An 8,742-nucleotide genomic window follows, 5' to 3' on the forward strand; every position below is an offset into this window, starting at 1 on the left:
TGGTGGGGGGAGTGTTGTTAAGACTGGAGGCCTGTGACCAGCAGTGTGCCGCACAGATCAGTGCTGGGTCCACTGTTGTTTGTCATCTATACACATAATTTGGATGAGAAGAGAGGAGGCGTGGTTAGTAGGTTTGCGCATGACACCTAAATTGGTGGTATAGAGGATAGTGAAGGTGGTCATCTCAGAGTACAATGGGATCTTGACCAAATAGGCCAGTGGGCTGAGAAAAGGCAGATGGAGTTTAATTCAGATAAATGCGAAATGTTGCATTTGATAAGACAAACCAGAGCAGGACTTGGAATTAATGGGAGGGCTGTGGGGAGTACTGTCGGGCAGAAAGACCGAGATGTGCAGGTAAATGTGTTCCTTGAAAGTGGTGTCACAGGTAGACAGGGTGGTGAAGAGGGCGTTTTTTACACTTGCCTCCACTGCTCAGAACAGAGAGTGCAAGAGTTGGGATGTCATATTACAGCTGTACGAGACATTGGTAAAGCCACGTTTGGAGTACTGTGTATAGCTGTGGTCACTTTGCAACAGGAAGGATATTATTAGACTGGAAAAGGGGCAAATAAAATTTGCAAGGATGTTACCAAGACTGGAGGGTTTGAGTTATAAGAAGGAGCTGGATTGGCTGGGATTTTCTTCTCTGGAGCATAGAAGGCTGAGGAGTGACCTTTCAGAGATTTATAAAACTCATGTGGGGCATGGATAAGGTGAATAGCCAAGGTGCTTCCCCAAGCTAGGGGAGTCCAAAACTAAAGGGCATATTTTTCAGGTGAGAGGGGCAAGATTTAAAGAGGGGTCTAAGAGGTAATCTTTTCACACAGAAGGTGGTGCATGTATGGAATGAGCTGACACAGGAAACAGTAGAGATGGGTACAATTACAACATTTGGACAGGTATATAAAAAGGAAAAGGTCGTGAGGGGTATGGGCCAAATGCAGGCAAATGGGACTCGATCAGTTTAAGAAACTTGGTTGGCATGGATGAGCTGGGCCAAAGGATCTGTTTCTGTGCCGTACGACTTTACTGAACAAATGGAATGTTAGAAAATAAGAATTGGATAAATAATGGGACACCGATCTAACCAGGAATAGAAGCAGAATACTTTAGCTAAACATTGTAACATGTCTGAAAAACTCAAGGACACCTATCCACAATGGCACACCAGCAGCTGGTCTCTCTGTAATTCTTTCAGGATGAAAGCAATTCACTGCAACTCTAACTTAACAAGAATGGTTCCAGGAATTGGAAACATCAATGAGGAGATTGATTGACTGTTCTCCCTGGAGAGGTGGCTGAGAGGGGATCTAATAGAGGTTTTCAAAATCATAAGCGGGCTGGTTAGACCAGATTGGGAAAAAAAACAAAAGGATATATATTTAAAATGTTGATAAAGAGAGGGAAGGTGAAGTGAGGAAATATATTTTCACACAGCGAGTAGTTAGGATCTGGGAATGCAGTCTAGCATGATGGAGGCAGTATCAATTGAGGCATTCAGGAGGGGCATTAGCTAATTATTTGGATGAAAATGGTGTTGAAGGATGTGAGGAAAAAGCAGGATCATAGAATCCCTACAATGTGGAAGCAGGCCATTCTGCCCATTGAGTCACACTCACCCTCCAAAAAGAGTATTCCATCCAGACACACCGCCTACTCTATCCCTGTAACCCTATATTTCCCATGGCTAAGTCACCTAGCTTGCACATCTTTGGACAGGAGGAGGAAAGCAGAGCACGTGGAGGAATCCCACACACACGGGCAGACTCCACACAGTCACCACTGGATGGAAGCGTAACCAGGTCCCTGAGCCAGCAGTGCTAATCACTGAGCCACCATGCTACCCAGGAGGTTGGCACTGGGTAATAAAACCAGCTCAGACATGATGGGTTGACTGGTCTCCTATAGCACTGGAACAATTCTGTGTTTCCATGAGAGTTCTCCCCTAGACAGCCCAGGAAAAGTGGAAGCACACATCCATTTTTAACCCCGAAATATCTCGGTTCAATTCTCTGTTCACCACACAGTGACACTGGTAACATCTGGTTAATCATATCATTATAAGTTTGTTACTGTATTTTAGTTTAAAAGAAACAGGTGGCGGCTACTAATTGTCTGAACACACAAGGAGCAGCTGTGGCATTGGGTGAAGGATGAGAGGGGGAAGACTGAGCAAGTCAATAAACTCTCCCCAATTTTTGGGGCCAGGCTGCCTCTCATTTACGGTTATGTCTGCACTTGGGTCTCTATCCAGAGGTAGCCTGCGGTGCTCACCAGCATAGTAACAGCCTTCAGAGATGGGAGTCTGGGACAAGTATCCCCACTCTGGACAATGTTATTTCGATTTAGTAAGTTTCATTAAACGTTTGTTTGTATTTTTGTTACAGTGCACCAGCAGGGTAAATCTAACTACTCGTTACTTTCAGTTTTATATAAGAGTATAGGGATCTTTACTCTGTATCTAACCCTGCGCTGGGAGTGTTTGATAGGAGGGCAGTGCGGGAGGACATGAAAAATCAAATCTCTCTCCACAGAAGTAAATATATATTTGTCTTGGTTTAATTCTCACCAATGGGCTAGGAATCTATTAACGTTGTCCCTCTCACAGTAAAATGAACATTTGTGTTGGCAACAATGTCTTAAATTCTCTGAACATTAGCAAACCTTAAATCGACAAGATGAGGGCAGATTTTGATCAGGATATATCTCACCAAATCCCCAACATCCACACTCCCTCCTGCTGTGCATGGTCACAGTTTACAGATGGGATAAAGCCCAAAAGGAGAAAGAGACTTGATAGCACCGAGAGAGAGGGGGGAGGAGAAAGTGTATGGGGAGGCACATTCATACACAGTTTAACTTGTAAAGATTAACTAAACATCCTCATTACTAAAGTAAATAAAACCCCAATACGATGACCCCACATTTGGCACTTACATTTCTGGATTCCACATTCAATTATTTATTTTTCAAAGTTGATTCCCACCTGCTACTTCAAAGAATATTTTACAACAAAAAAAAGTACTTTACCCAAAACCTCAAAAAGGTGCAATTTGACAGTGAAGTGGGGAGTAGCTGAGGAAGAGCGTGTATAGGGCCGCATTCAGTGAAGCATTTCTACGGCAGTATACTTGCTGATTGCTTCTTCTCATGGCACACAACAACCAGCTAAGACACTGCCAAAGAAACACCCACATTTGGCCAGCAAGGCGGCTTCCCTTATCCTCACCCGTCTCTCTCCACACACTCGTCAGAGCCCAGACAACTCTGGCAGCTGGTGTCCAAAATAGCTTGTCAGCTCGAGCCAATTCCAGAGACTTTAAACACACTCCGCAGAGAATCCAAAGTGCAACAGCTGGTCAAAGAATGTATGAGTCAATGCCAGCTCAGCCAATCAGACAGCGATCCCACCCATGTGTCCGTAAACCAGCTTGTTCAAACCTTCACTCTGCACAGGATTTCTTCGGGGACGCAGAGTCACAGAATCCTCGCTGAATTGGGTGACAGAAGTTGGTGTGTTCTGTCCACATGTGACTATGCTCTGGCCAGGCACACCTAAAGAAACCAGACATTCCATTTTATACAGGCTCCGGTCACCCCACTTTTATCAGGAGGGAAACGAAACGGTTAATAACAGGACTTTGAACTGAAAGAACATAGTGATGATGTAGTCTTCCTGTCATCAAACCCCACCTCCACCTGATACCAGGAACCTGGACAGATCACCCAAAGGGCTGGTGGACTCTGTAAACCTGTGATAGTTACAGAGAGGACCAAATTAGCACGGTCACCCAATCATTTTTTTTTTAAAAAACTTCTATTCACCTGGCTTCTACCTGGCCATGAATTTCAGAAGGGTCACAGTTCTACAGGTGCTAAGGGCTCTCACAGTAATCAGTTCATATCGTGCTACTGCTCCAGATAGTGAGTATGAGCAGGCTATTCAACTGCTCCAGCTTCACAGACAAGTTCACTTCTGTCTGCAGCCAGAGGTTCACAATTCAAGCATTGAGTCTTCATTGATTGAAGTCATTTCCCAAAACAGGGACTACATCTACACAGAGGACACCCCCTCAAACCTGCCCAATTCAGATCCATTTTACCTTATGATTCCATAAAGTGTGGGCATCGCTGGCAAGGTCGACACTTTGTTGGCCATTGCCCTCTAAGTGGGGGGGGGGGGGGGGGGTGAGTTGTCCTCTCGGACCGCTGCAGTGCTTGAGGTGTAGGCTGTTAAGGAAGAGAGTTCCTGGATTCTGGGGACGCTGAAGGAGCGGCAATAAATTTCCAAGCCAACAACAACAACATTTATTTATGTAGCACCTTTATCATACAAAACCTCCCCAAAACTGCCTGAGGCAATTGACATCAATCGCTCAGTCAAAAAAGGTAAGTTTTAAGAAGTTTTACAAGGAGCAAGGTGAGGCATGGGGAAGGAATCCCACAGCATGAGGCCAGAGGTAACAGAAGGTCCTGTGTGCAATAACAACACAATTAAAAGTTAGGGAATCAGGAATGTGGGGGATTTGGAGGAAATTTGCAGATGATTGGGTTTCTAAGTTCTTTTTTCCAGGGGTCAGAGGTCATAGGGTTGGAAAATGCAGCCAAGGCACTATACTGCATCTTCTCAATGGGGAAGCACTACAGCCATTGTGCAGAGGTGATGGAGGGCAGGGGAAGTGAATGTTTTCAGGTGGTGGATAGGGCACTGGTCAGGCAGGCTACCTTACTGTGCATTGAGCTCCTCCAATGGCTGGGGCTGTTTTCACTGGAGCGTCGGAGGCTGGGGGTGACCTTATAGAGGTTTATAAAATCATGAGGGAAATGGATAGGATAAATAAACAAGGGAGTCCAGAACTAAAGGGTTTAGGTTTAGGGTGAGAGGGGAAAGATATAAAAGGGGCAACGTTTTCACATAGAGGGGGGTGTGTAAGCTGCCAGAGGAAGTGGTAGAGGCTGGTACAAATACAGCATTTAAAAAAGGTATCTGAATAGGAAGGGTCTATAGGGATATGGGCCAAGCGCTGGCAAAAGGGATTAGATTAGTTTAGAATATCTGATTGGCATGGACGCGTTGGACGTGGTGCACATCTCTATGACTCTCTGTTCTTGCTCATCCAGGCAAGTGCAGAGCATAACTCCCCATTCTGGGCCTGGTGTTTGGGGGAGAGGCTTTGGGCCTTGCTGGGAATACCCCTCCACAGAAGGTCAGCAGATACCTGGCAGTTAGCCATTTTACTGGGGTTGTGTTGTTCCTGATTGAAATCTCAATCTAGCAAGACCACATGGTGAGGTAGGACAAAGTCCGCATGGACTCAGACCAACGTAGTGAAGAAGGGCAGTACAGTGGCTCACGGGACCCGAGTTCGATTCCAGCCTCGGGCGACTGTCTGTGTGGAGTTTGCACATTCTCCCTGTCTCTCATGGGTCCCCTCCGGATGCTCGGTTTCCTCCCAGAGTCCAAAGATGTGCAGGTTAGATGGAAATGGTCAGGTTAAATTGCCCATAGCGTCCAGGGATTTGCAGGCAAGATGGATTAGCCATGGGAAATGCAGGGGTAGAGTGAGTCTGGGTAGGATGCTCCTCGAAAGGTTGGTGTGCATGGACTCGATGGGCTGAATGGCTGGCTCCGACACTGCAGGGCTTCTGTAATTCCGAGAGATTTTCAGTGTCTTCGGGTGTGTTAGGCCTCCGTTACTAACTCCTGATGCCTACCTACTGACCTCCCATGGAAAGTTCGAAGTGTGTGTGAACCAAAGATAAGGACTGGATTGGGCGTGGCTTCTGAGCGCTCAAGAGGTCCCCCCCCCCCCAGAAAAAGGAACTGGCAAAACACAGAAATGAGACAGATGGGTCGGTCCAATGTGCCCCTTACACCTGAAAGTGGAGCTGTTGTCCATTCATTTCCATGTGTTACTGTTTTTGTTTTAACAACTGCGTTCTCAATAAAGTGCTTGCTAGGATCCATAATGAGAAATTAACCCCTTATAAACAGGGATCAAGCGTAGGCCATTCGGCCCTTCAAACCCACTCTGTTGTTCAACAAGGTCATGACTGGGCCTGTTTCTAAACTCAACTCTACATTTCAGCATTACCCTGGATAATCTTTCACCCCAATCAAGAATTTATCCACCTCTACCTTCAAAATATTTACAGATTCTGCATGCATTGCCTTTCAAGAGAGGGAGGGATTTCCAAAGACTCACTTACCTCGTTGTTGGGAATGGCCCATAAGGAGCCATGTTTCTGCAAAGCTTCATTGTCCAGCAGCCACCTGGAGAGAAGTCTGTCCTCGGGGAACCTTAAAAAATGGAAACCATGGAACTTGCAATCATTTCCAATCCCCACAGGCAGGTTTCAATTTCATCAAAGTCTGACATGAACCTGTTTTGGGTTGGGAGGGAGAGTAGGGGGTAATATCCCAATTTAACAAAGTCAGGAAGAACGCCTTGATACCAAAGACACATTGACATCATTGCTTTCTTGCAAGTGGGACATTGTAAAGATTTGCACTGCAGCAATTTTAATCAATGGGTAATTAATCGTGCATTTCTCCATCACACTTTTAGGGAAAGGTTTGGCACACCTTTGCTGCTGTCTCAGACTGACACTAGCCCACAAGTGGTGTATTTTATCCGCAGGTAAAATGATGCTGGTCTGCTCTTTTGGCCCATTATTTCTCAGCCCGAACAGAGTGAAGTTGAATCCACACCTTTAGGACACTGCACATAATTGGTGCAGTTGATAAAATACCATTGAAGTGAAAGCCGTGAAGCAACACAGACTGAAGGAGGACAAACTCAGTCAAAATCCCACGAAAGGCAACTCTGACTGGATTAATGAGAAAGAGAAAAGCATGCAGAAGGATATCCTGTACCAGCAGGTTGCACAGATGCCTCTAAATAAATAATAAAGCACTTCCTTCAGACTAAACAGATAAAGGTTTAACAATAAGCTTTGAAAAGATGGGAACAGAAGAAGGGAGGTTTCTACCTGTCTGCTTCAACAAGCTACGATGTCACATCTGGTTATAAGGATATCATCTGGAGCCCAACAGGGACAGGTCATTTCTTCCTGGCTGGAACGCAGCGTTGTAACACCTTCCTGTTTTACCTGCAGTTGGGAGATCACTGCTCCACAGTCCGTGAGCATCCAGCTGATATACTTTATATACACGAATGATAATTCAGCAGAGACATGAACCACACCTAATCGTGAGTCACTACACCTTCTCATCGCAGTCCTCCACTTCCCGGTGGCGCTTTTAAAGACTGGAATCACGCCAGCTGCAAAACAGAAAGGGGAAATGAAATGCAAAACTCCAGAGCCAGAGAGAACCCGAGGCAGCATGTAATACTGGGACACAAGGAAGCAAGGGCCAAATTCTAAATCAATCAGCTGGCATTCCCCTTGGCACAGTTATTGTGGCAAACAGGTTCAAATTCTTTAATGCCCTTTGCCAACACAGGAAATGACTGTGGGGTTGGCGGGCGAAATCTACAAAAAAAGACAGTAAATCATTCTGAGATACTGTGCAAAATTCATTATTCTTCAAGTATTTATCTACTCTCACTGTTTCAACAGGACTTTACATTCCTAATATCTCAAAGCCAGTCTTTATAAAATGGATGAAAGTCACCATTACTTAGATAAGGCGTACAGAAACACAAATGGCATTTAAATTATGCCAACCAAAGTGAGTTTCTCTGTTCAGTTGATGTGATTCCAATTAAATTTGCATTCAGTCAATACTGACTGACACTTCCCTTCACTCACAGGTGTGTCGTGACAGGTACAAATATTGTAAGCATGCAAACTGGTTAGGTGAGTGGTTTATCATACACAAGATTGCAGAGGTGCCAATCACTCCTGCACAGAACACATTCCTGCTTAATTCAATCAAACTTCAACCATTCTCATAGGCTTGGCTCATGATGCTGTTGGGAAACACTTTGGAATTCAGTTCAACTACACTGCTGTTACACCTGACCTGCTCCATGGTCCGCATAGCTAATATGTTTAACCCTTTCCTCACACACAGGTGCACAGACACACACGCGCGCGCGCACACACACAGGGTCAAAACAGAAAGAACCAGGCTTGGAGAAATTCTGAGAAAGAGAGACTCAAGAAAGGGCAGGAGAGCACACCTGGGGTAGGCAATGCCAAAAGGCAGAAAGCAGCTAGTCAGCAATTTGCACGCACTGTTCATTCAGAATGGAAAATGATATGTTAATAGAATGAAAGCAGCAAGTAGCAAAGGACTGTACAAGTAAACAGCCAACGTTGCTTTGCAAATGGGGAATAAAACGGGTGATTAGGTTTAACTTGACCGTAACAAATCAGGGCACGGTTAGAGAGAGTGAGGAAGCCTTTCAATGTGATTGTGATGCCCATTCCTAAGGCTTTCCTCACCAGCTTCACAAAAAAGCAGCCCCTTTCCCTCCAAAAAATATAGCGGAGACTTAAAACACAACCGATTCATTAATGAACTTTAACGAAGAGACACCGTCCCCACTAACGGCTCCTGATTTCCTCGAGGGCTCTGCAAGACATCCCAAGGGGGACTCATTAAAAACAGAACAAAGACGGAGACAAAACACAGACTGAGAGCAGGGTAAGGGACCGTTGGAGTTTATCAAAATTAGATCAAAGAGGGGGCTGTGAAAGTGAGCTGTAAACGGTGGGGTGAAGAGTGCAAGGGTTTAAAAAGGAGAACTCTCCTGGCGGTAACGTGGC

At 45.2% G+C, this 8,742-nt stretch overlaps 1 long non-coding RNA gene across 1 annotated transcript; it reads right to left on the bottom strand.

The window, feature by feature from the left end:
* Positions 1-2,540: 2,540 nt before the first annotated feature.
* Positions 2,541-6,352, bottom strand: LOC122540425. The gene is made up of 2 exons (XR_006309303.1): positions 6,214-6,352; positions 2,541-3,558 (listed from the first exon to the last, which is right to left on the bottom strand). It is a non-coding gene; the product is annotated as an uncharacterized LOC122540425 (long non-coding RNA).
* Positions 6,353-8,742: the final 2,390 nt, after the last annotated feature.

This window comes from Chiloscyllium plagiosum, chromosome 34, assembly GCF_004010195.1.
Source record: "Chiloscyllium plagiosum isolate BGI_BamShark_2017 chromosome 34, ASM401019v2, whole genome shotgun sequence".
In the NCBI taxonomy this organism is placed as follows: domain Eukaryota; kingdom Metazoa; phylum Chordata; class Chondrichthyes; order Orectolobiformes; family Hemiscylliidae; genus Chiloscyllium; species Chiloscyllium plagiosum.